General features: G+C 40.0%; 1 protein-coding gene across 1 annotated transcript in view; it reads left to right on the top strand.

Annotated features, from left to right (window-relative positions):
• Positions 1–4,445: 4,445 nt before the first annotated feature.
• Positions 4,446–27,061, top strand: part of pparda (peroxisome proliferator-activated receptor delta a) — a 55,770-nt gene continuing 33,154 nt past the window's right edge. The window contains exon 1 of the mRNA XM_071902305.2: positions 4,446–4,709. The gene's annotated coding sequence lies outside the window, so the exon portion shown is untranslated. The remainder of the gene's footprint in view (positions 4,710–27,061) is intronic.

The following is a 27,061-nucleotide window of genomic DNA, read 5'->3' as shown; positions in this document are numbered from 1 at the left end:
TAAAGCTAAAAATAATTTTAAAAATTGTTGACACTCACCTTGGTGTAGTCAAAAGGTGCCTCAAGCACAATGTATAGTGCACAGTGGCAGTTCTGGCGCTTTTGGCGCCCTAGGCAAGATAATTTCCTGGCGCCCCTTCACAGTGGGTGAAGGAGTGCCCGCGCTGGCCTGTGTGCATCCCCGACATGAGTGCAAAATTGAGAGGGACTGAGTGAGTGTGTGTGTGTGGGCACGGGCACATGCAGGCAGCGGCCATGCGCCCAGGGGCTCTGTGCCCCCCAAGCAATTGCCTATGTCACCTATGCCAGAAACCGCCAGTGAATAAAGAGTTGGCAAGTTGGCCTACCAAAAGTTTGTTCCCTTAACTTTTGAGTTGATGGCTACAAAGATTGAGCACAGCTGCAAACAGGTGACCTGTCATCCTCATACACACAGCTTCACTGAAACATAGTACTCTTTATTTTCCAACTACTTTCTATCTACGTTTTCCCTTGGAAATACATATCAACTCCACCAATTGAACCCTTAGTACATAAAGTCATGTTCTTTCCAGGAAACTTCCAAAGAAATTAACAGTTACATAGGCTATGAACTCCTTTCTAGGAAATTATTAGGAAATAGTGGACCTGGAAAGTAGAGTGTTACCAAACCCTTCGCTTCCTCATTCGACTACATGTCAATACAGATACACAGTACTGTTACGGTCAGGTGTGGTGAGGACCCAAGTGCAGACACAGAGACAAGGGGCTGGAGCACAGTTCAAAAGACAGTTTAATACTGGACTGGTAGCTGGTAGCTGGAAGCTGGAGCGAGGGCCTGGGCAGGCAGTCGGAACCCTGGAGCTGAGGATTGGCACGCAGCTGGGCCAAGGCAGGACAGGGAAAGAGCAGAGGTAAGCCAGGCAGAGCGGGCTCCAAAGAGCGGGGAGCCGAACCGATCCGACGAGGGAAGCAGGCGAGGCAGGAAGGCTGGAGTCTGGCTGGCAGGCTGAACGGTAGCCGAGTCCTTGGAAAAACCAAGTGTATGATCCGGCGGAGAGTGGATGGCAAACTGGGGATAATATACTGTGGGCTGATAGGAAGCAGGTGAGCAGACGAGCAGACCGGTGATGAGCTGATTACAGGCAGGTGTGGAGGGAAGGAGCAGAGAAGGGAGGAAAGACCAAGGGCATCTAGTGGCTGGCAGGAGGATGGCAGGACTGGGGAGTGAAAGGAGTAGTGACCAGGACACAGGGGCAGACAGGGGCAGACCATGGCAGACACAAGGGCTAGGGCTAAGAGGGCAGACACAAGGGCTAGAGCTGAAAGGGGCAGATCATGGCAGACAGGGGCAGACCATGACAAGTACACTTGAGGTTTGTTTGTGGAACCATTCCTGGACAATCTTAGCCTTGTGGCATGGGGCATTATCTTGCTGAAAAAAATCATTTGCAGATGGATACACTGCTGCCATGAAAGGATGCACTTACATCCTTAAGGATGCGCTCACATGTTGCTCCACTTTTATTAAGGGGCCCAATGTGTTCTGGTGGCTCAGCCGTCTAAGGCGCATACCATGTAAATGCAAAGTACTGGGTTTGAATCCGGCCTGTTTGTGACAGTCCAGCTCTACATATTATCGTAATAGCTATTGTTTTATGCACTCAAACCGTTAAATTCAGTTAAATAGTTTAGGAAGTATTTTTTGTGACTTTCAGTAGTCTAACATTCACTCCTCAGAATGCCTGGTGAGTCTAAACAACATTGATTGCTTGGTCTGGAGGCAGAGAGAATATACAGAGCTCTTGCACTTGTAATGTTTTGGATAATTCAACATGCAGTCTTTCCTATGTGTTCATGTGCAATACGGCATTATGCCAATGCCACTATACCATTATGTCATTGTGAATGTCATTATGCCAATGTGCCATTATGTGCAATATGTCAATATGACAGTATGTCAACTGGGGCAACATTTTAATTGACAACCAACATGTGTGCACAGCATGCCAAGATGTTGACTTGAGGATACAAATCAGGATGTGGATAAAAAAATTGTGCAACATCTTTCTTGTATGTGTGTAAAGTTTGGAATTTTTGTTTTGTAAAATTTTTGTTGAGATGATTATTAAATTTTAGTATAATTGTTTATTAGAATTGTTGTTTAGTAGTATATCTACTGTTTATTGCTTACCATGCCAAATGTTGATTTTTTTGTTGGGCAGTATGTATTGTGGTTAGAGTTTGGCATTTTAATGAGTTGGGTGATCAAACATGGGAGTACACAAAGAATTTAGATTTTTTTTAGCAGCTTTATCATAGCGTTTTGTTATGGGATATTCAACTTTACCTGATATTAAATAAACAAAAAAATAATAATTATGTCTGTCACATTAATTTTTGTCTCAAAGCGAATTATCACCTATTTTGCTATGTCCCTCATCAAATTCATCTTGTTTTCAAATTTGGTCAGAAGGGGCATCTAGTGGCAGATCACACATAGTAAAAAAAAACCAAAAAAAAAACAAAAAAACTCCATGAGCAAGTTATTCTGGCAGTTTACAGATCTATATGTTATAATCTAAACAGGTGGTCAGTATTTGCACTTGACAGTGGCACAGTCCTAAATACTAAGAGTAGAAATTTATGGGTTAGGCATGTATGAGAGGTGTGTGGGGCTTTATTCAGACTTTTAAAACTTTGCTGTTTACAGTGCACACATGAAATAATTGCACATACACATACGAAACATTGCACTATACATAGTCATATTTACTTGGGCTGGTCATAGACTGGTGTCAAGCCAGCCGGAAGATAGGACATCCAACGAAGTGTTGGTGTACACTATCAGTCAAAAGTTTGGACACATGCATTTTTCTTTATTTTTACAATTTTTCACGTTTTAGAATAATAATAGCAGCTAAAGACATCAAAACTATGAAATAACACAAATGGAATTATGTAGTGACCAAAAAGTGTTAAACAAATGAAAACTATCTTATATTTTAGATTCTTTAAAGTAGCCACTGTGCGCTGATGGAAAGGCAAAGGCTTAGGAAAGAAATTCATATAGGCATCAACTTCACAATTTATTTTTCTCTAAAAACAAATTTTAAGCATTTAAGAATAACCCTTTAGATCAAAATGGCTTTAAGATAATGAAAAACATAGTACATTCGATCAGGTAGTGTATGTATTATTTTATAAAAGTTTATTTTAACCCATTTTCAGTGGCACAATTGTTCAAATTTTTGTCCTTCTTTCTCTCTCTCTCTCTCTCTCTCCCTTTCTTGCACAAAGACATTGCACAACTACCAGGCATTGTCAATGTTTGAACACAAAGTTCAACGTTAAGTCAACAATCTGTGAACATTCCCATACACAAAAGTAAAGCAACAACCAATAATAACAATACTACTACTACTACTACTACCACTACTACTACTACTACTACTACTACTACTAATAATAATAATAATAATTTATTATTATAGCAAAATAAAATAAATAAAAAAGAGATGACACCACATGAAATACATCTTTGCAACAACTCAGTGTATTCACTTCTATTGTTAAGTAGCTTTAGTAATTCTAGCAAAGAGGCAAATTCATGACAAGGCTTGAAATCTGGGTTTCACTTAGAATTGACTAAGGTGTTGTTTTTGTCTTATAGAGATAAACGGCATTCTTTGTATTCAAGATCTAATTGTATAGTATATGGTTAGATCATCCCAGAATTTTGCAGTAATATTACAACCCCAGAATAAGTGACATAAAGAGTCTACTTCCATCTCACAGAAAAAGCATTTTATCTCAGTCTCTGTAAACTTTGAAATGAAAATGTTTATGAGGTAAAAAAGTGATGCAAGATTTCGAAGTGCACTTCTCTTGTCTTATTTGGTATAGGATCTACAAGTTAACAGCCATGCTTTTCTCCAATTTACATTTTGTTTATGTTTTTTTGTATTCTAATTACATTTTCCTCTTGGAATTACTATGAAACATCTCTAATTTGCTCACTGGCGCACCTGGAATCATTTATATCAATCCCTCCCACAACTAATTTATAATCCAATTTTAATATCTCACCAGCCGTTATATGGCTTGGCATTAGTAGTCTGTAAACGACAGGAAAAGTGTGTTTTATCATGAAGCTTTTGTATAAGTGGATATTACCTGAACTATCAAACAAGTTAGGAAATCTACGTTATAGGCATGCCAGGTCAAGAAGTTACAAGTCAGTAAGAAATTCAGCTTCCCTAGTTTTTCCAACACATAGTTTGGAATGAAATACCACATTGAATCAGGTGATACGATATATTTCTTCAACCAGTTCACTTTAAATGTGAAAGAGTTTACATCCCCGCGTCTCTCTCATAGGCCCAAGGATGCGCTATGATACGCTGTACGTTCGTGCGTCATGATGTCAGGACGCAGTGTGCGTGACAGATCGAGAGTAAACTAGAGGAAAACAACTGAAGTTTGAGAATCACCCCCCACGATTAGCTAACATGTATTATCATTAACATGTGCAGATGACGAAAATAAGCAGTTTAGTTAACGAGAGTGAGTTGGGGTCGGAGTCGTCGGGGGTCGGAGTCGGCGGTCTGGTATGCGGTTAGCCAGCCTGGCACATCGAGCAAAACAAATCTGACTGGTGGCAAGGACATGACTAACCTAATTGTTTACTAGCCGGTCGCTAGTTTTGGACCTATTGTTATGCCTTCAACGGTAAGTATTTCTTTTCCAGCTATTTCGTTGTAGCCCATTTTCATTAAACTAACATAAACCTCTCACTTTAAACAAGCACTGTTGCATAAGTTACGAGTGTAATAACGGGGGAGTTGGCTATGGGTTACTGGCTAAATAACTGTTAGCTTGCTGCAAAAGTGGATAGACAACACATCACGGTAGGGATGTGATCCGTTTGCCACCTCGGTAGGCTGGTATGTTGTTTTCAGCGTTACTAGCCGAAAGGTTGCCATTGATTTTCCCTGCTAAAGCTAATGTTAACGTTTCAGCAGTGCCTGGATAGCTGCCCGGCTATCCTTAAGAATCTGTAATCACCATGGGACTTCCACACACACAAAATTGACTTTAACGATGAAATCGGTGAAATGTGCGCAGGTAAACCTATGGAATCGTTTTATATGTGCATTTACACCTGAAAATGGTTTCTGCTTTATAAGACAGAAATTATAATACTAATTTGGCAATGTTAACGTGCCTTCTTGCCTGTAGTTAACTCTGAAATTAATTGAATCGTAAGACATCTAACATCAGTATAATCATCAACATGCATTTTATCACAACAGAAACTCATTGATCCCAATGGATAGTCTTTGATTCTTACTTTGGTCTATTCAGGTGACCTAACACATTACAGCTGTAGTGTCATTCAGAGCCAACCCCTGTCTGGATAACATGGTGGGTGTTCCTCTTCATTGGTCTTAGTTATACTGTGGGAAATAGCCTCTAAATATTTAATTAGGAGCAAACAATGGCATTTCTATTTGAAGACCTCTACCAAAGATCTTCTCTACAACAAAGTGAAGTTTGAGTTTTTGAGTTCTGTTTTGAGTATGAGAATAAATGCCCTACCAAATATTCAGCCGTTTTTCCTGCCATGTATTTGTTGTTGTTGTTGAAATGGTAAATGTGACTTCTCTTCTGGTTCATTGTCTTTTTCTGTCCCGCTTGAGCTAAACTTCCATTGGCTGTTGCCAGGATCAGTGTCAGCTGTCAGTCTTGGCGAGTCTTGGACTGTTTCACACTACAGGAGTCTGAGCAGACTGAACTGACCAAATCAAACATGTTGGAAAAAATCTTGTCGAGCCCTTACTGGTCTAGAGTCATCCGAAGTGTCGAACTTGTTCACACTACAGGGTATTCTGACTGACTGTTGGTCCTGACTAGCCCAGAGTCACCTTAGGCCTAGATCGCTGATCCCCAATGTGTGTGTTTGGGCACACATTCACAAACACACACACACACACACACACACACTGTGTGTGTGTGTGTGTTTGTGAATGTGGCACGATGATTTCAGTTGAGACATAGCTTTTATTTTATTTTATAGTTTAAGCCCTCCCAGTCAAGAAAAAAACAAAAACACACACCAACTTATTTTTGAAGCTGTGTGTATGTGTTTCAGTTTTAGCATTTCCCCCAATGTGTTAGTCAAGATTGTAGTCGCTGAGTAATAGGGCATATATCCCTCCCTCTGAGATGATTCAGTGTGCATCTTGATACATGCTCAACGTTCTGATGTATAGCCTACCTTTTAAGCAGCCAACAATTAGATAAGATTCAATTCAGCCCTTTGATGCGATACGATTCAATATGATTCAATATAATGCAAAGGGTTCCATTTTAGTTATACTACCTCCTTGACACTGATTGCAAGAAGAAATCTAGTAGGCAGACTTAAATCTATACAATCTAGTTAGCCTATAGGGGAGAGAGTGAAAGATGTACAAATGACACCAAATGTCATGTTCTGTCTACCATTTCTATGAAATACACAAGGGCAATTAAATTAGTTTGCATTGCTATTTGAAAAGTCAGTTTTGCATCAGCTTACTTGCAGGCCAACAAAATATACCGGTATCCCTGATGCATTCGTCCAGTCGCTCAACCCCAACCTAGACTGGATGCCCCAGTTAGACTGCTTTTTGCCGTGGGGCAGGGGTATTCTCCCTCTATGCTCTGATGGTGCTGCTTGGAGCCTTGTGGACAATAAATGTCTTGATGTCGATATAGGCTAGGCCATGCACAGACATGAAGTAACCAGTAAGCTGTAGTTGATTTCTGTAATTAACGTCTGTGATGATCAGGCCAAAATGTCTTTACATTTGCTGTTTGGATAATGTAGGCCTGCCAATAGACTAAGGGCACGCCACCAAACATGTTTGGACTGGTTCAATGCGCACCAAATAATGGCAGCGAGACTGCCTGAAAAAGCGGGTCTTGGTCCTCTTCCAAGCTGACTGTAGTGCGGTTCATTAGAATTGAGAACATGAGTGAGAACAGTGACAGATAGCCAGAAGTTACTCATGCATGGCAAACAAAATGAGGGCAAACCATGATACTCATATTCAGCTCTTCCTTTGTGTTCTTACCTGTTATGAAGACCAGACATGGTAACTTATGGCAAAGAGCACAAGTTCATAGTTAAAGTTACAGGAACTGCGTTTGGATTTGTTTTGACTAAGGGTGCTCCGATTGATCGGCCACCGATTGTTATCGGCCGATATTCGTTCTAAATAGTTTGATCGGTGGTCTCTATAAAGGCCGATCAGAAGCGCCGATCAGATGACGCAAAACACACGAGACAATTTCTCTACGCGCCGCTAAAATGGCTTCACCAGTCTGGCAGTTCTACCAGGTGTCTGAAAAAGACAATACATTTGCAAAAATGTTAGGGAGAGACGAGTTGGGAAGAGATCCAAACAGAAGTAGTCTCTTTGTGCGGTCTGTCTCTCTCTCTCTCTCTCTCTCTCTCTCTCTGTGTGTGTCGCGCTCTCTCTCGCTCTCTGTCTCGCTCACTCTCTCTCTCGCTCTGTCTCGCTCGCTCACTCTCTCTCTCGCTGGACCCGTCTGTTCGCCTCCCATTGCACACGCGGGCGTGAGGGATATTTTTTTTTCCATGCCAAGAAGACGACCGGCTGAATTCCTAAAAAGAAGAACTAAGGGTTATTAACGTTATTCGGAATTAGGGCTGCAGCTATCGATTATTTTAGTAATCGAGTATTCTACCGATTATTCCATCGATTAATCGAGTAATCGGACAAGAAATACTTTTGCTTTATTAAAGAGCAATAGTAAATATACAAAAGAGAAAAGCTGTCCGCACGAAGCTGTCCATACGACACTGTGATTTACTGAAAACGAGGTGAAATAATTATTATTATTGATATTTATTACTAGGCCTAAATATCATACAAGTTCATAAGACTGGCTAATGTACATTTATTTACTATGTTGAAGGGTTGCCCTACAATATACCTGCTGTATTGGACTGGTGCATTTTAGGCTCCAATTGCTACTTACACCACCTGATATTTTGCTTTCTGGGGTATTTTATGCATCACTGTGAGGGGAGTAGGTGTGTGTGTGTGTGTGTGTGCGTGTGTGTGTGTGTGTGTATGTGTGTCTGACTATCATAATAATAACATGAATGAAGCTCAGGCTTTCACAAATTGACCGCAGCATTTTATTTTCTGTGGTTATTTTCTTGAGCAAAACTTAGCTAACTTAGGGACATCATAACTAGCCACCATATTGATTTACGTTCTTAACTAGCCATTACATATAGCCATAATTAACGTGCATTCTTTACTAGCCTTCATCTCATCCCGTTTTAATATTAAGTGCTGACTCCGCCCACCCGGGCCAGTTTCGGCGTACGCCGGTAGCAATTACAAGTGGACCCTATCCTACAGTCCCTGTTCTCAGCGGAGGGAGGGAGCTACACTGTGTGTGGGAAGCGCTGTGATCGTCAGACCTCTCTGGATTAGACAAGCAAGTAGAGAAAACCGGCATCAGCCGAACCAATTTATTGCCAAATGCTTTGGGATTCAACACATTAACATTGCTTCCCATGGTCAGAAAAAGTCGGCAGATTTGTCGCTTGTCGCTTTTGAGAAATAAAGTCGCCAGGGGGGTCTGAAAAGTCGCTAAGTCTAGCGACAAAGTCGCCAAGTTGGCAACACTGGATCCGAAACTTTGGACACTTTCTGTCGTTTTCTCTGGCCTGTCTCTTCTCTTCGCCCCTCGCTATTTTCTCTCTCTTTCTCCAGCGCGTTGTGCAACAGTAATAATCATCCGTGCGAAACACTGAGTGTGTATATAGTTATATGGATTAAACGAAGCTTCGATGCAAAGAATTTGCATCGATGATTTTTAGTAATCGAGTTACTCGAGTTTCTCGAGGAATCGTTTCAGCCCTATTCGGAATACAGCTGGGTTTCCGAGACTAGCAGATTAGCTTTATATAGGCTACTGTAGGTACTAGTCAGTATCCACTGAGTGGACTGAAAATGTTAATATTTACTTTTTAGCTCTGACTCTGAATGCTCCCTCAATCCAGATTAATATTGAAAAATATTTTGTTATGTTTCAGTTTTTATAGTCTCTAAAGTTGGAGTAAATTGATAAAGGCCCTGTGTTTTCCGTCTATTGGAATTGATTTTTGTTGCCTCAGTAGGCCTATATATAATTTATTGTTCTAACTTGGTGTGTTGTGCGCATTTAGCTTTTATTCTAATTTTTATTTTATAAAATTTTATTTATTTTATTCCACAGGAAAGCTATATTTGTTAAGCTCTAAGCTGCTCCCAATAACCAAGCATAGGCTGCTATGGTTTAAGTTGTGTCTCTAAGAGAGAGAGTGGAATATGTTGCACATGTTGCCTGCCAATAAACAGTTGTCAATTCATGATACTTTCTCATCTGTTAATTTTAATACTTAATATACAATGTTGTTAAGAATAGTTAAATAAATAAATAATGCTACACGATGAATAGAAGGCTTCAAATAGACCCCGTGATCGGTATCGGCCGATACTGCTTCCAGCGATCGGTGATCGGCCCCAAAAATCCTGATCGGAGCACTCTTAGTTTTGACTCTCCCGCTCCATGGCTGCCAAAATCTTTGATCTTGTGGTATTACAGGTTACCAAAACTTGGGCAGTGTGAACCTAAACAAACCAGATACAAATATAGCTGCATGGCAGCAATACACCAGGGTTCACTACATGAGGACAAAAGATGGGAATGACGTGGTTGCTATTGGAAATGTTTGAAGCATATGGAGTTACAGTTATGCAGTTTTGCGGAGCAGATTTACTCCAATTCACAGGTGAAGTGTTACATGAATTTTGACATACTAAGTATTGACTAATAATATGTTTTCCATATAAGATGTCTTCTACGTGAGATTGAGAAGTACAGGTGTTGCTTATTTCCATTGATAAGCAGTCTGTTATTGTTTGGGCAGAGATCCATAGCATTTATACTTATGCAAAAGATGGTGAAATAGAAGTGCAGTGTGTGATGTTAACATGGGTCTTTGATGTTACAGAGTATTTGGCTAGTTAGACAGAGATTCCAACCACTACGCTTTTTGCGTAGTTTGTACAATTTTCATGATCAGCTACGCTACTATGACACACACTAGGACTACTACGCTTTTTAAAAAAATCCACCAATGTGAAAGTGATTGACATGACGCCTCATGGTTACGCATTTGTAGCTGATATTCATATTAGGCTACCTTCTCCTGTATACATCACTGATGTTTTTGTCAGTTTATTGATAGCCTACAATATGGTCACTGTTCGTTTATTGCAATGTTTTTTGTGTGACAAATAACCGTCAGCCCTAGTGTAGGAAGTAGTCAAGTTCTTAAATACTCAACAGAGTTAAGAACTGACTAGGCCTCCTATGACAGAATGTGTAGATACTGGATACAAGCAGTAGAGTGCTGTTGTGTATTTGGTGCTATTTGGTGTCATTTTGGTGCCATTGTCCAGTGTGGTTTTATTGTCCAAAATCGCTTTGCTGAAGGGAGAGCTTGGAAGATGTAGTGGCCAAGGTGGTAGGGATCGGCAGGTTGCAGCCGATTATCTTCTCTGCTGACCAGATGATGTGTTGTAGTCTGGTCCTGTCCCATTTGGTTGCTGAACTGAACCAATCTAATCTGATGGTAACTTGGCAACTAACGGACTGTGGAAGTGTCTTCTCTTAATTTATTTTTGTTTTATCAGTGTATTTTCAGCACTGCTAACTAGCTGAGTTCGTCAGTGTTCCCACAGATACAGTACCTTGCAAATGTTACTTGGCAGAAATGAATACAGTAGTCACATTTCTTGTAAAATATAATGTTGGCTACCTATGCTTTGTGAAATAGGCTACTTACAATATTTAGTATTGTCATTGAATTTCAAGAAGTTAGTTGTGACCCATCTTCTCTTGTACGTATACTGTATATCTTGTTAATTTGTAGCTCCATATACACGATATTGTTTGCCAAGTTATGTTAATCTAGTGCAGAGAAGGCGAAATTCCACGTCTTTGCAGAAGTGTTAAAAAAAAATATCAAAACTTAGGCTACACATTCATAAGTCCTCCAAAAGATAAGAGAATAGTGTTGTCACATTAGCCAGAACTGGGGTTTGCAAGTGTGTTCCTCCACAGGTTGGAAACATGTACAGTGCACACTTGTGAGTTGTCATGGACACTCGTTTCCCTTGCTTCCCACATATCAGAGGAGTGAGGAGCACACTCTGGAGAGGGTTGTGTTGGCCCACCTTTGGCAATAAACTGATAGACCCCGATGCCACAGCTAAAAATGAAACTAAACACTAATTCAAAAGGCCTTGGTAAACCTGATCTGAAAAAATGGTGGTTTTGAGCACTAGCATATTTGTTTGTCTGTTGAGTTTCAGTGGAAAAGAACTGGGTAACAACCTCTTGCTATTGAGTTGTTTGCATTTCAGCTCAGCTCTTCACCCACTAGATAGACTTTAATATTCAGTGGCAGATGTCACTGGGATGAAGGGCATAAAGCCACAGTCATCTATTTGTTGCTGCTTCTTACTTTACTGCCTGAGATTTTCTTTCCCTTTTTAACATACAAGCCTAACTGTATGTTAGAGATCAGTTTAAAGCCACAGGAAACTGAAATATGATTTCTCCATAGTTGTGTTATCTTGTTACCTTTTGGGATTTAAAGGATAATACCAGTGTCATTGTTTTTTCCTATCGCCATTAATGTCTATGAAGAGTCTAAACCCACCAATGTATTTACCACATTCAGAAACTACTACTGTCTGTTCTACTGCAGGTTTGCCTTACTTCCCAGGAGTCATTGGCTCCCATTGCTTTTCAGAAATACATCAAAAACAGCAGAAACATATTGCTGCCTTGTCTAACGTAGTCCATCATTTTAAATTCCCAAACTGAAGATGGATGGGAAAGGCAATTTCAACCAATTTCTTCACTGGGATTTGTAAGTTGTCTGATCAATCTCTGGGTTGCCTGGGCTATGGTGTATGATTGTTAAAAGACCCAAAACGCACACTGTATACTAGGGTTGTCGCGATGGGCATAAACTGGGAATACCGTTATTTTGTGATCCAAAAAATAAAAGCATATATTCAGAGCTTCCATGTTCAAGTTAGGCTACTAAATGATAAATGGACATACTGGCAACATACCAGTCACTAATATCTAATCACTAATATGACAGATTAGGATGAATGGGATTAATTAATTGTCCTTACCTACATTGACAGTAGTGGGTCCAGTAGAATCCAATGGTAAACAAGGGCAATATGCCAGAATCTGCACTGCACTCTCGTTAACTCTGTGTTGAGCAGCATTCTAAATCTCTGATTAAAAAGTGTTACTGTTTACAAATACCGTTACTAACACATGCGAGTTTGGAGCAAATAGTAGAATTTGAAGTTTCACTTTTGTTTTTGTGACTCTGACTTTCATAGCGCTTAGACCACCTTTTAGTGGCGAAAGGCGATATCACCGGTATTCATTAATAGGGCTGGGTTTAAAAAATCGATTTTCCGATTCAAATCGATCTTCATTTGAATGATCTGATATCGATTCATAAAATCCCGAGATCAATCTTTTAATATATGCCCAATATATGCCTGTAGAGTCTGTAGAGTTGCACAACTTGCTAGCGCCGGCTGCCGGCTATTTAGCCATCTACTCACCTCTGTCTGGCCGGCTGCTTTTATAACTGAATGTCACTAAATGTTCACACTACCAGAATTTGGTAGTGACAACATAATTTTTGAATGAGAGTGACTGCGCATGTCTGGTAGCCTACATACTGGAGCAGACTTAAGTAAAATAACTACTGTGTCTGTATGGGTAACAGGAGTCACTCCACTCCTCCGATCTCACGATGGCTGGAAATAATGTCTGTAACCATAGTAAAGTTTACTTCAGACCAATATGGCGGCTACCATCGCCTGTATTTTCAGTTTATTTGACACCAGTAACACCAGTAACCAGAGGCGTCAGTTTATCCATAAGATCTTAATAAACCGCCACTGACAGCGGCGTCATATTCTCTTTTTCCATCGCAGGAACTTGATACTTTTAACAGCAACATTTGGGCCGAAGGCCGCAGAACTGGAACAACCGCAATGTTGAGGAAACAGACTGGATTAGGGCTGCATGATATATCGTTTCAGCATTGTCATCGCGATGTGCGCATGCGCAATAGTCACATCGCAGGACGTGCGATGTCAAGTAAGGCAAATTAACTCAAACACGTCATGCTACAACTTTTTTGCTGCTTGATACAAAAGGAAAACTCACACGGTTCTCATTTTCCATGACTAATCTACAAGAGAAGTCTGTCTGATATAACATAATTTACTCCGATTTAAGGGTTTGTTATAAGAGTAGCGTATGTTACCTTTCCAGCTTTCGCGGCTTCGAACCGTAGTTGGGAAGCCTCTGGTGTTGTGCTAGCCTACTTTAGCTTAGCCTGGCTCGTAGCTGGTAACAAGCTTTTTACTAAGAGTCCGGACCAACTCTGCAGTGGAGAACTGGCACTTTATTTCGGTACAGCAGCGAACATAATGCACGGCCTCTCAGTGACGTTCTAAGCTCTTTTCCCGCTAACTATGGTAACTTTACTCACTTAGCATCCTGCAACTCACTCTGGCTGCGGCTAAAAACACACTCACTTCCTACTACGTCACCCGCGCAGGTTACCCACAAGGCCACCTTCTTAAAGGAGCAAGGCTTGATAGAGCTATTCAAGTCATTTGGTGAAAATTCCTGTATTTTTTCATATCGCAATATATATCGCAGAAAAAAAAAATATTGCAATGTCAGTTTTTTCCAGTATCGTGCAGCCCTGGATAGAAAAATTGAGAATGTCTCACAACACTTACCTCCGTCTCTTTCAAATTAACGATGATACGTTAACGTCACATAACCAGCTGTCCAGTCCCGTTCTGGTTCACACTATTCGGACTAACCGAATCCGCTCTCAAATTCAGTATCAGTACCTGAATTTTTCAGGTAGTGAGTTTGGTTATAGAATGCGGTTGTCACTCTCCTTAATAACTGAACTGTGTGTGAAATTGCAAGGGGAGTTGTGCGTTTTTTTAGATGTTTCAAAATAATAGCGATCTGTGCCGAGTCTCTGCGCAACGTGCAGCAAACGGTTGCCATGGTAATGACAGACTCAACTGAAGTGTTACAGCTGAAACTACTGTATAACGCTAAATACAAGGCCTTAGCTGAGGAGATCATTTTAGGGGCTTCATTACCATGACCATGTAAAATCATTATTTAAACTGATTTATGTTTCCATCATTATTGGATCTCAGTTCTGTGAGTGCAGTAGTAGTCAGGAGAGAGATCCAGTCTTGCTCTGAGAAGACTACAATATGCACTTTGGTATTATATTTATTACTATTTGTAGTAATATTTTTGTTTTAGACTACTTATTTCTTCTGCACTGACTGAAGAAAGTACATTAAACATTCACAATTAAAAAACATTATCAGTTTATTTTTCAATTGAGCATTGATCCTGTAATAAAAATGTTTATGTTATTTTAAGTCATGCTTTCATAAACATATTTAAAGGTCCCATATTATGAAAAACACGTTTTTCCTTGCCCATACACATATACTTTAGTCATCCTTCAACCTACCAACCCACAGAATGTGAGAAGTGAATGCCTCTGCATTGTTGCCCTGGCCTCCTTCCTGGGAAAACATGTGCTTCTACAAGCCGTTTTGATTTGGCTCCCCTTGTGACGTCCCAACGGGAGCAATTTGCATATGCCGACCTCCGAGCTGGATAACCACTCCCACTCCCCTCTGCTCCTCTGTGCGCTTTCGGCCGCCATTGTTTTACTTCGCTACTTCGCTTAGAAGATATCAAAAGCAAGAGCAAAACATGCTAAATGTTGCGTTGTTGGCTTCAAGGCTGAACACAAAGCTCTACATTGCCTCCCAGCATCGGAAGATAAAAATATTGTTTTTACAATAACGTTCTGACTACAGTAAACTTAGTCCAAATTTGCATGTTTGTGCTAACCGCTTTACCTCGGACTGCTTCGTAAACGAGTGTCAATACAAAGCAGGATTTTCATCAAAACTGCTCCTGAAAGATGGATTTATCCCAACTGGATGTGGCCCAACAGCAAATGTGCAATCGGTAAGTGTCGCCACTTTGTGATAATATTTACAGTTGGGTACATTCAGCTAGGCTTGACAACATGTCCCGCTTTGCTAACGTGTGTAAAGTTATGTTCCATTTGCTTGTTTGCGACATTGTTTTCATGTTTATTTTTTAATACAGTCTATGGTGCTTTGTTGCTAAATCCGTTGCCTTGTCTGGAGAGATGTGTCCGCTAACGTAGCTTGAGAATGAGAAATGGATACGGTAGTTCATGGTATTTCAGTCCGATTAGCATCGGGTAGCGATTTAGCTCCAGTCTGATGAGAGAGAGTTTGATGGGGGCCTGTGAATACGAGGAAGCCTGTTAGCCACAACGACAACAGTTAGCAATAGGGGCAAAAACATGTGCAGCTAGAGTCGGTTGTAGGCTACCTCAGCCGGCCAAAACGAGCACCTCGTCTCGTTAACCCGGTGCCGTTAGGACACATGTACTATAATCAAGGTTAGGGGCTAGTTGAAGCAAGCTAATCTAGCGTTAGGGCTAGCTAAGGTTAGCTCCTCTGGCTCACTTTGCGGACACATCTCTGTACACGAGACAACCGCAACTGTAACGTGGCAAAACTCGAAAAGTACTTTGTCGATCAGGGACTCTTGTCATCATGAATATTTCACTTCTAACACCAAATGAATGGATGGTTGATGAGATGTAACATTTCACGTTCTTCTCTTTGCACCTAGCCTTGTAAGTCTAGTCTTGTAATCAGCTGGGGTTGTGGCAACCTAGAAAACCTAGAAAACCTGAACGATGACAAGAAATACTACCTCTCTGGAGGTTATAATGTCCTATTTTCCTTGACTGTGGAGGAGACATTTAGAATCAACTACATAGTAATTATTGAGGCTGTAGTTTGTGGTAATGTAGTTTTGGATTGCAGAGATTTCAGAGTTGGCTCTTCAGCTGTCCCCTTTGTTCCTCCACAACCTTGCCCCACCTATCAAGAGACCATCCAGGAGACCCGTCTTGACCTAACAGAGGAGGAAGAGGAGGATGAGGAGGACCCTGGGTCTGCTTAGCCGACCCCCTGAGCCAACTTTCAGTATGTTTACCAACACATTTTTATTGCACACACAAAACTTTGTAAATATGAAAATTAAATAAATATACAAATGTCATAAAGTATAAACTATAGTATAAAGTAATCTATAAATGACATACACTATACTATACACTATACACTATACACTGCAGTAACTGCTACAGTGGAACACTCCCCTGTGTAAACTCACAGATGTAGATTGAATGTGAGATGTAGATGAACATAACAGCACCCCATTATGGTCCTGCAGCAGTGTTATGTTTTTACATGTGCCTTTTTTATGCCTTTTCTATAATAAAATAATTTTATTCTGTATGAACAGTCAAGTGTTGTGGTTACTTTTTGGTTTCACGTTTAATTTACATGGGTGTGTAAAGGGAAAAAAATATATAACCCCACACACACTGTCTCCACTTACATGCAAGTGTAGACAGTGTGTGGGATTATATTATTTTTTTAGTAACTTTTGTCCGATGCCCCTGTCACTAAAAGACTTTTAGGTGTGCTACAGTTGTTTCTCTACATGGATGTGTAATAAAGTAGAACAACACAGATATTTTACTCAAATTTATTGTCATGTACAGTATTATCCAAAGTCACATGTTGGCCATATTATTTGGCAAATCAATTCATGCACAGAATGCATAAAAGAAACTTATTGTTCTATACCTCTGCTTTATAAATGTTCATTGCATTCTGCAGTGAGAACACATTCAAACATACAGGCTCCAGACCAGGATGATCAACATGCATGTAGGTGGATCCTGAAGCCGATTCATTCTTCTGGTAACCTAAGGAATGAGAAAGGGTAACTTATTGAATTTTGCTAGCTTCATAAGAACATTACACTGACAATGACGTTTATATTATATGTTTATCATTTAGCACAGACAATGCAGAGTAAATGTGAGTACTGTACAAACTAATGTAACATACGACATAAACAATAAAGGTGTCAACTCTAAAAGAGGTAAGATGTTATGTACAAGGGGAATGACCAGCAGGCCTCCATGAGATGCAATGTTTGAATATTTCAGCTACAGTTCTAAAACTGTTGAGCTAGCGTTATAGATGAATAACACTGGCATAAATTACGACAGTCATATGTCCAAATGGTAGATAGCGTGGGACATAACCATATGTTTACGTAATAACTACATAATGTCTGGTGTGGATTTTTTTCCTATCGCTAGCCAGTACAACGGCAATTGTAAGACACTTCATGGAATAACATTACAGCAGCTAAGTAGCCAGCTAAAAGCTACCGACACCTACTATGTTGACTAGACAGCCTCAAACCACTGGCACCGGTGAACGTCAGGCTAAAAATGAATCAAACAAACCATACGGTACAGTTACCGTGCGAGACACTCCGGCAGGTAACGTTAGATATCCTTTTTATGGGATATAAATTTGTTCGCTATGGCTATCCAGAAAGACAACATAGCCGACGCAACCACATACACACGCACGGTAAGAAAGTACGAAAACAGTGAAATTTCAACCTACCGTTCAGAGACATCCTGCTGTAACCGTGTCTGTAAAACTTCGGCAGTTGCCTCCTCTTGTTCAGTTGACAGATTCCTTCTCAAACATGTACGGTTTTACATGTTGTGTCACGGAGTTTTCTTCTACAAGGAGCTGCCATGCTGGTTTTGGGTTTTTTCCGTGTCTGCACCCTCTCCCCTCACCCAGCCGATCAGGCGGCCAATCAGAGCAGCGCCTCATTATCATAGCAGCCCCACCCACTCAGAACAGCGCATAGTTAATGAGGGGAGAAACTGAGAGGATGGAGAGGCTCCACAGAGCCTGGATTTGTGTGTTTTTTTGCAACAGAATTCGTAACCTTGTTTTAAAGACCACTGAGAAATGTTTTAAACAGCTAAAAAGAGCATAATATGGGACCTTTAAGGTTTGTTTATTAATTCGGTAAAAATGCATCACCGGAAAAATGTATCTTGCCATCGCAAACATCCCTTAGCCGGCTACTTTTCCCATCTGGCTGGCTACTCGCTTGCACTATATTGTGTTGACTGCTGTAGTGTGTTGGAATGTTATATAAAATTATCATGTTAAATAAAAAGTACATTAATGTAACTGCTTTGGGGTCAATTCTTAATGTAAACATTAATTTTTTTAATAATGCACCAGGTTAGAGGGTTCCTTGTACACTTTACAGCATTAGTTCTCTGAGAATTTCTTTCATATCCAAGCAAAATTGATATTGTAACTGAAATATCCCTAACCGAATCGATATTGAATCGAATCAAATCAAATCGGAAATCAAATCGAATCGGGACCTTGTGAATCGGAATCGAATCGATTCGGTAAATCAGTGGCGATACTCAGCCCTATTCATTAGTGGGGTTTACTACCTCACTTTTACTGCTTGGCAACACCGTCCGCTAATGATCATTTGCATGTCCTGTTAGCGATTCATAAAAGCACACCACTGCGCAAAAAATAGCACTTGCTCTGGCAAGGCGGACTGCTAGTTTATCACTAAACTGGAATGCAGTTTGTAATGACTAAACGAAAAGCTACAGACAGTGCATATTAACTCTGATTTAATTTCAACATATCATGGCCGGTCGTGGATGGTAGATTAATTACTTAAGCAATATCACACGAGGGGGAGTGCTGTTATACTGTATATCAGCACTGCTGTGATTCGGTCGAGTGTGATATTGCTTTTATACAGTTCTATAAACAAAAGTATTTATCAAGTAATTGTAAGTTGAGACAACAGATTATAATTTTTTGTCTCCACCAACAAAAACCGTTCTCAGGATTCCATTACCAAGTGTTGCCAAGCAACACATGAACTGTTATATTAACATACCTGTAAAGCAGAGTGACACGTACAGTAAAACATCCCAGAGCTGTTATACTGTATATCAGCACTCATGGAATGCCTCCTGTCCAGTCAAATTACTCGACCGGAACTAACTGTGAATAATTGTCCTTACCTACAGTGACAGAAGTGGGTCCAACGTAATCAATGGTCAAATAGGGGAAATATGCAATATGGGGGGGCAAAATGGGAGTCTTTGCACTGCACTCAGAACTTTCTATGTGTGTTGGGCAGTTTTACATATCTCCCATAACTAAAAAGTGTCAAGTTGCTGTATACAAACTAGAGATGGGACCGATCCGATCCAATATCGGTATCGGGTGCCGATACTGACGTAATTCACTGACGTCGCCAATCCACGTACCGATCCAGATTCCATTCCATAGCTTGCGCTGGACCATGAACCTGCCGTAACATAACATGAGACAGTGCTAGTAAGTAGTAGTAGTAGTGAGCTAGTAACATCTTGCCGGCATAGAGGTGTCCGTGTTGCTGTGTTATCGCTGCATTTGCTCTCTCTCTCTCGCTCTCCCTCTCTCTGTTTGTGATGTCGGAGGCCACCGATAGTAGTATTGGTAGAGTTAACACATAGCGACACAGTCGTAGTTTTACGCATTTACACAAAACATTAAAATAAAAATACGAGACGTATAGTCTTGGCAATTAAATGTATATTTATTAATATACTTTTCACAAATGAATTGTTTGTCACCTGTCTTCTGTGCTGCACTGGACGATCCTCTGTTTTAGACCCGGAAAACCCGAGGCAGAGCGTTCCACTTCCTTTTCTGGAGGGGGTTTCCGGGGGATCGGACCAAGTGTGATAAAGTGGCAGGGGTGTTTAATTGTGGGTTTGTTGAAAAGTTATTTTAATACTTTTGAGTGGATCAATTGTTTTGGAAATGTCTAATGACCTTTATTAATTGTTGAATTTAATATTGTGGAATATTATGAACCAGGTAACTAATGCTATGAGATAATTGATTACCAAATACTAATTGATGTCTCTTAGTAGGAGCCAGCTACTATATAAAGGTGGAGGCTGGAGCTCCTTGGGAGAGTATACCAGACCTTGCTGGCAGAGGCAGGCCAGATCGCTGTCGTATTCAGAGGGCCCTTATCTAAAGGAGCATTGCCTATAGTGCAGATTTGATTTATAAGTATATCCTTTTTTGCCTTGTATATTTTTCTTCGTTTTGTCTACTTTTTGCAAGTTGTATTTTTTCCTTTTTTCATCAATTGGCCAAATTTGTATCTGTATATTCAAGAAAAAAGCTCTGGTATCGGTATCGGCAGATATCCAAATTCAGGTATTGGAATCGGATCGGAACTGAAAAAAAGTGGATCGGTGCATCTCTAATACAAACACCTTACAAACGTGAGTTTGCAGCAAATTGTAGAATTTTAGGTTTCACTTTAGTTTTCACATCGGGGGGCTGTGTCAAATTGGCTGCAGTGCAACAGAAGAAAAGCTCCTTTCTCCTGCACTGACAATACTAAAGATAGAAGTCTGATGTGTAACTACATACAAGGCTCCTCATTAAAAACAAAAAAATACCATCACAAAGTAGCCAGCAGGAGAGGAGTCAGTATCTGCTATCTCTGTCATCTGACAGTTTACTAAGGGCAGGAGATACATAGCTTAGGTGTTGCATCCCATGGTTTGTCAGACAGCACAGAGGGCAAAACTGACACACAAGCACTATGTACAGTAGGGAGTAAGCCACCAATGACTAAATGAGTGAGTAATGTTTCAGATAACAGAGTGGAAGTGATGACACCAAAAGTAGAAAAGAAAACTATGCCTGAAATAGGCCTATGCTTTAGAATTACTAAAACCAGACAGGTTGGGATTGTGGACTATTTGTGACTGAATTGCTGAAATTCACCTTATGTATCATTAATGATAGTGAAGTCAAACCGCGCGCTTACCTTCCTTTGTGCTATATGCCTAAGGCTGTAACTGCAAATGAATTGAAATGTGCTACTGACTGAATTTTGTCATAGCCTAATTGTTAATTAGGAGCTGTGGTTAGATGTGATCAGTGGTGGGGAAATTGTTATACCAAACCAGCATTAGCCTTAGCACCATTGTAGTTTATGCAGCTCCTGCTGGAGAAAGGGAGTGCAGGGTAGTTTACGGGTTTATGCTGCTTGCTATACTGAAAATCTGAGCTGCAGCCTGGGCTGTGAGTTGCAACAAAGGTGTGGGTCTTCGTTTGGAAAAGTGTTGAAATACTGTACTTAAGCAAGCATTGCCAAGTAAGATTAGATCATCTGAATTTACTGGATTAGGCCCTATAAAGCATTGGCAATTTGTGATGTGTGGATCGTATGGATCCTGCTATCCCGGTGGGAGTGCCGATAAAAACACTGGAGAGTGGATGAACTTTAGAGCCTTTAGCTCATATTTATTCAGTCACACAAGATGAACAGTACGAATGAATGTGAACTCAGATGGTTTGAAAAGGTAAAACGCATCCATCCTGCTCTTCCTCCAACAAACCTTTGACTAAAGTTGGCTTGTTGGGAAAACCAGGTGTGAGTAATCAGGTAGTTACTGGAAGTAAGCCCTCCCCTGGAGACTGCTGATTGGGTGTTGTTTGGGGATTGACAGTGGTTACAGCCTACAGTTTAGCACAGGCCCTATATGGCCTTGCTTCCACTTAATTAAGTTAATATTATTAATATTTTGTGGATAGTTTACTTGTTTTGTCTTGTCCATGATTAATTGGTTTCTTAACATATCGGTAATGATTAAATAATATAGCTATGCAGTATCATTCAGCCCACTATCAATTAGTAAGCAATGTATATAATTAATTAATCATGAGTTAGGCTAGTTGTTACTTACCCATTAAAATAATAATTAATAAACATAAAGTAAAGATTAATGCACCATTTATTAATGATGCTGGTTCTGAAATGTTGGGCTACCTGAGGATAGGCTATACTGGAAATTGCCAGAACAGTGAATTTATGCCCCTTAGTGATTATTTGGAGGTGGGGTTAGAGTTAGGGGCATGGGATTCACATTGTGTGTCAAACATCTCCCCTCTCTGTTCAGAAACAGTGATTAGTCGCTAAGCAGGGTTGATTGGCTCTCTGTATCAGCACCTGCCACAAATTGCTAAACAGCCAATCAGATGCTCAGTTGTCCTACTTAGCTTATTATGGGTTTAGTTTTAGTGAAGCTAGTAAGCTAATAGAGGTGCTTAGTGGTCTCCATTTGGCGGCTGGTCCAGGAGAGGGGTGTAGACTGATGGTTTGACGATAGAAGCATAATACAGACATTACATTATGTGTGCTCCTGTTAATGATCTAAATTATGATCTTTTATTATTGTACATATTTTTGTATTTGTCTTTTTTTTTTTTACCGTTTTGTATGTTTTATTGTGTAATCCCTGCTGCTATTTCTTGGCCAGGTCTCCCTTGGAAAAGAGATTTTGAATCTCAATGAGACTTCCTGGTAAACTAAAGGCTAAATAAAAAAATTAATCAAATAAAATTACTTGATTGTCTTGTAGTTTGTGAAACCAATTAGCCTTAAAGTAGTGTGGTTTCTCTTACTGAGTGATGCTCTTAAATGACTGAATGGAGGTCAAAATGGTCTGATTTTCATTCTAAAGCATGAGGAAAAAGGCCTAAATGATCTCCAATCATCCAAATCAACTTTGTGAAGCCTCAGCAGTTCTTGCATTAGTTGATGGCCATTGGGATGAAACAATCCACAAAAAGTCATGTTTTGATGCATTTTAGGTAGGATTGGGAGAAAATGCCTGCTGGTGGCTTTATTCCTCCTTCCTCATAATCTACATTCAGTTTCCATTGACATACAGAATATTGTGTCATGAATATATAATGTGATGATTCCACTGAATATTTTGGTATGATTTTTGCTGTTCTGTACTCCCAAATTCTTGTTAATTATTATTATTATTAGCCGAACATGTGGTATTATTCAAGTTATCTGTGGCTAACTTGATGCAGCTCATTGTCTATTTGCTGCAGAAAAAGTTTCTTTGAGGGCGTGAATTGTTAAACTGTATGCACAGTTTGCAAAACTGGGAGTACAGATTTCCACATCGACTTTTTCTCTGCCAAGTGGCCCCCCCGGGCCTCCTTAGATTCCTGTTAGCCTTCTGGGGGTTCTGCTGTTATCTGTACTATGGTAGGGTAATAGCACTACCAAGTTGGTGGAACATGTTTCATGGTTTCATACATTAGTGGAAAAGGCAATAATGACTCAACAAAATCCTTCATTACTTGTGTAGTCATTGTGGTTTGTTAGCTTGTCAATGGCATAAGAATGAAATGTCAGTTTTGTGGTCTTAATGTCTTCTACAGCCTGTGTATTAGTATTCTAAGGCCACAGTCCTTAAAGATTCATCCTCGAACACAAGCCAGAGATAATGTGTTACTCTGGGACCCAGGCTCATTGACACATGTTGCTACCCTTGTCATGTGGGCCATTAGAGGTGAACTTGTGAACCATTTTAGGTTATGATCCTTAGTGATCTGCTTAGTGATATGATCCTCCTTATAACTCTAAATTAGCCTATTTTGTAACAAGTCTCTTCATTGTGACAAGTATGATGTGATGTTAGAATGTCTACCTCCTTTATTCTTCATAAGGAAAAGAAATAGGCCAGCATTGCTATTGTTGCCAGCCCTGCACAGTTTGACTGGTTTGTGTTGGCTATGGCCTATGGTGCAATCACTTTCAGGGTCACATTAGGCTTCATGAGTGGGCTTATGGACACTCACTGTCCCTGCTTGTAGTAGTCAACAAATCAAGGTTTTTACTCAAAATGAGGCAGAGGTGATACTTTAATTGAGATCATGTGTCACCTGTGCATGTGCACCGTGCCTTCATCTGGCTCAAGCACCACCGTCTTCAAGCAATATACTTAGGAATTCTCATAATTCTATGAGATATAATATGCCAAAATGACAATTATATCACATAATTGTTTTTATTTATTTTAATTTAATAAAATGAAGGCTCTGTTTAACATAAAATTAAATATAACCTTAAAAAAGCCACTTTTTTCATTTACACACGTCACAAAAGCGGCCTGTTACATGGCAGTTGAACATAAATATAGAATAAAAGCCATTGTTTTCACAGTTCACAAACAGCAACAATTGGCCCTGTTACAGGAAGCTGAACACTTCATTTGCACAGTTCACAACCAGAAGCAGAACATTTCAGCCTCCTAGTTTTCATTTTTTTAAAACTGCTTCAGGCACTCCTTGTAGTCCAAGGACTCCTGGGCTCCTGGCCTCATTTATGAAACACGGCATGTGTACAAAATCGTCCTAAAAAGTGCTGCGACACTCTTCGCCCAGATTTTTGTATTTATAAAAACAAACTTGGCAACTTCAATGGCAAAGTAGTGAAATGACCTTTATACTCATTTCCAGGCCTACTCCACATCAATTTAGAAAGCCCTTTAATAATAATCTACTAATAATCTACTTTCTTCTAGATAGTAGATTATTAGTTATCATTATAGTTATTATAATATATTATAGTTATAGTTAATTATTGTTATTATTATTATTATTATTATTATTATTATTATAGTAGATGGATAGTAGATCTTCAGCGGAGTAATTCTGCCTTTGCAGTTATGAATGACTGAATTCCACAGAGCACAACGCTTGTAATTAAATCGTTTTTATTCTTCTTTTTTTTCCGTTTCATGCAGACGCTGGAGTTTTGTCGCGATCAAGGCGGCGCGAAATTTGATCGAGGCGGCCTCCTCGTAATTTTCTATACAGGAAAAACCCTGCAAAGTCTTTGGTTTTGCTTTGCAAACAGTTGAAATTAGCCCAACTTTATGTCTTCAGTTGAAGACATAAAGGACATCAGGGATTGTTTTTAATTTCTTCACCAACACAACCTGTTTCTGGCTGTTGGAATTGATTGAGAAAGATTGTTTACCTGTCATGACACAGGTAGCTGAAATTGTAGATTTAATTCTTGATTGACAAAAAGAAGCTACATTTCACAGTTAGGGCACACTAGAAAAGGCAGTCATAAAATTAGATTCCAAGCTAATCCTGACAGTCCAATAGCCTCCTGCATATCAGAGCCAGTTTCCTGTTGACTGACATCAGCATGAAGCTAACCGGCTATGTCCAGTTATTCCCCAACTCCTTCAAAGTTGTCAATGAGTCAGTAGTCCTGATGAGTTGGTGAGAGGCATGTGCTTCCTCCTCCCCCTTTCAAACACCCCCCACTGGCTGGACAAAGTGTGTTTAGCAGCAATGTGTGCCAGGGGTGAAAGATCATGTGTGTGTGTGCTCCTCCCTGTGCGACCATCAAAAAGCCTATTCGTAGGCTTTTTGATGGTCGCACAGGGAGGAGCACACACACACACACACACACACACACCACAACCACACGCACGCACACACAGAAAGCAGGACAGAGTTCAATATCGGATCACTCCTTGTTTGGAGAGAATCTCATTTTTCTCTGAACTGTTGCATTGTACTGAAGGTTCAAAGGTTGATGAAAAGCAAGGAAGCAAGGAACTTGACTTATTTGAATTAAATCCTTCTTGCCATATTCAAAGTCACTGAAGATTCTCAAGGAATAGCAGTGTTTCCAGCTCCAGGTAGCCAGGTGTGCTAGGAGTAATTGAATTGACACACCAGAGCTTGTTTGGACCATGGAAAGTTTGGATGGCTAATTGCTGTGGCAATAAACAAGAAAATGCATCAGTTAAAAAAAAAATCTAAATGATCAATTTCAAAATGTTATTTTAGTCAGTGAGCATTATGATAGCTCAATGGGCCTCATGCAAGAACCACTCGTACGCACAGATTCGTTCTTAAATCACTCGTACGAGCGATTTACGAGAACTTGCCGCATTCACCAATTTTCTCGTATTTACAATTTTCTCTTAGGTACGAACAAAATGTACGAGTGGTCCAGACCTGTCGTACGAGTCATGTACAATCAACCTGCCGTTCTCCAAAGCAAAAAAAAAACTTTGTTGTTGACTAATGGATTGTATCTCTGTCACTTTGAAGAAATATTGAGTTTGAATATATAAATGATACTGTAAAGTAATGTATAATCATGTTGAGATTAACCAGTACAGTGGTTAGTCATAGGAAAATTAGCAAGGGAGCACTGTTGGCTTTTTCAAAAGAAGGTAGTGCGTAATTTATTTTACCAGAGCCGCATAAAATCTCATAAGTAGGCTATCCATGTGGGTTACATAGTAGCCTATAAGTGCGCTCAATACAAAGACAAAACAAAAAACACTAATTTGCCAGGTTATTTGACAAACACTCAGGTGAGACAGAGGCAAGGTTAGATTGTATTGGGGGAAATACATTATAGAGGGAGATAAATCTGATTTCTAGGCTATTTTACTCCAGTTGATAACGTTAATGTGGGTGCAAGTGAATCTAAACTTTAAAAAGAGAAATGGCTTTAGGTCTTACCAGGTTGAGGTGCAAGTCGCTGTCCAGGCCACATCGCTGGACACCTGACACTGCTATATCACCAATTATGGCAGGTATAGGCCTATTCTTTCATCTGTCTGTGCAACGGAGAATTCCTCCTGGCCCCCTCCTGTTGCAGTCATGGATCGCCTTGCTTTTTGCATCTTATTTCATGTCAAGCCATTTCTTTTTTTTTATTTCTATGACGGTGCCCTAATGACAAATCACTATAGTCCTATAATATTCCTATAATACTCCGAAATGGACTTAGAGTGTCTGTGGTACTCAATAGTGAGTTTATAGTGACCTTATCATGGTATTTTTGTCTTCTGTAGTATCACTATAATATTCCTATAGGGAATTATAGATTTGTTGGGATATTTATTCATCTAAAATGTATAGAAATACTATAGTTGTTTTTCGTAAGGGAACGCACAACAGACAACACTGCATTAACAGCACAAGTTATTTTTTTCCCATTCCTTG

Source organism: Centroberyx gerrardi, chromosome 5 (assembly GCF_048128805.1).
Source record: "Centroberyx gerrardi isolate f3 chromosome 5, fCenGer3.hap1.cur.20231027, whole genome shotgun sequence".
NCBI classification, from domain to species: domain Eukaryota; kingdom Metazoa; phylum Chordata; class Actinopteri; order Beryciformes; family Berycidae; genus Centroberyx; species Centroberyx gerrardi.
This window is presented reverse-complemented; position numbering and strand designations above follow the sequence as displayed.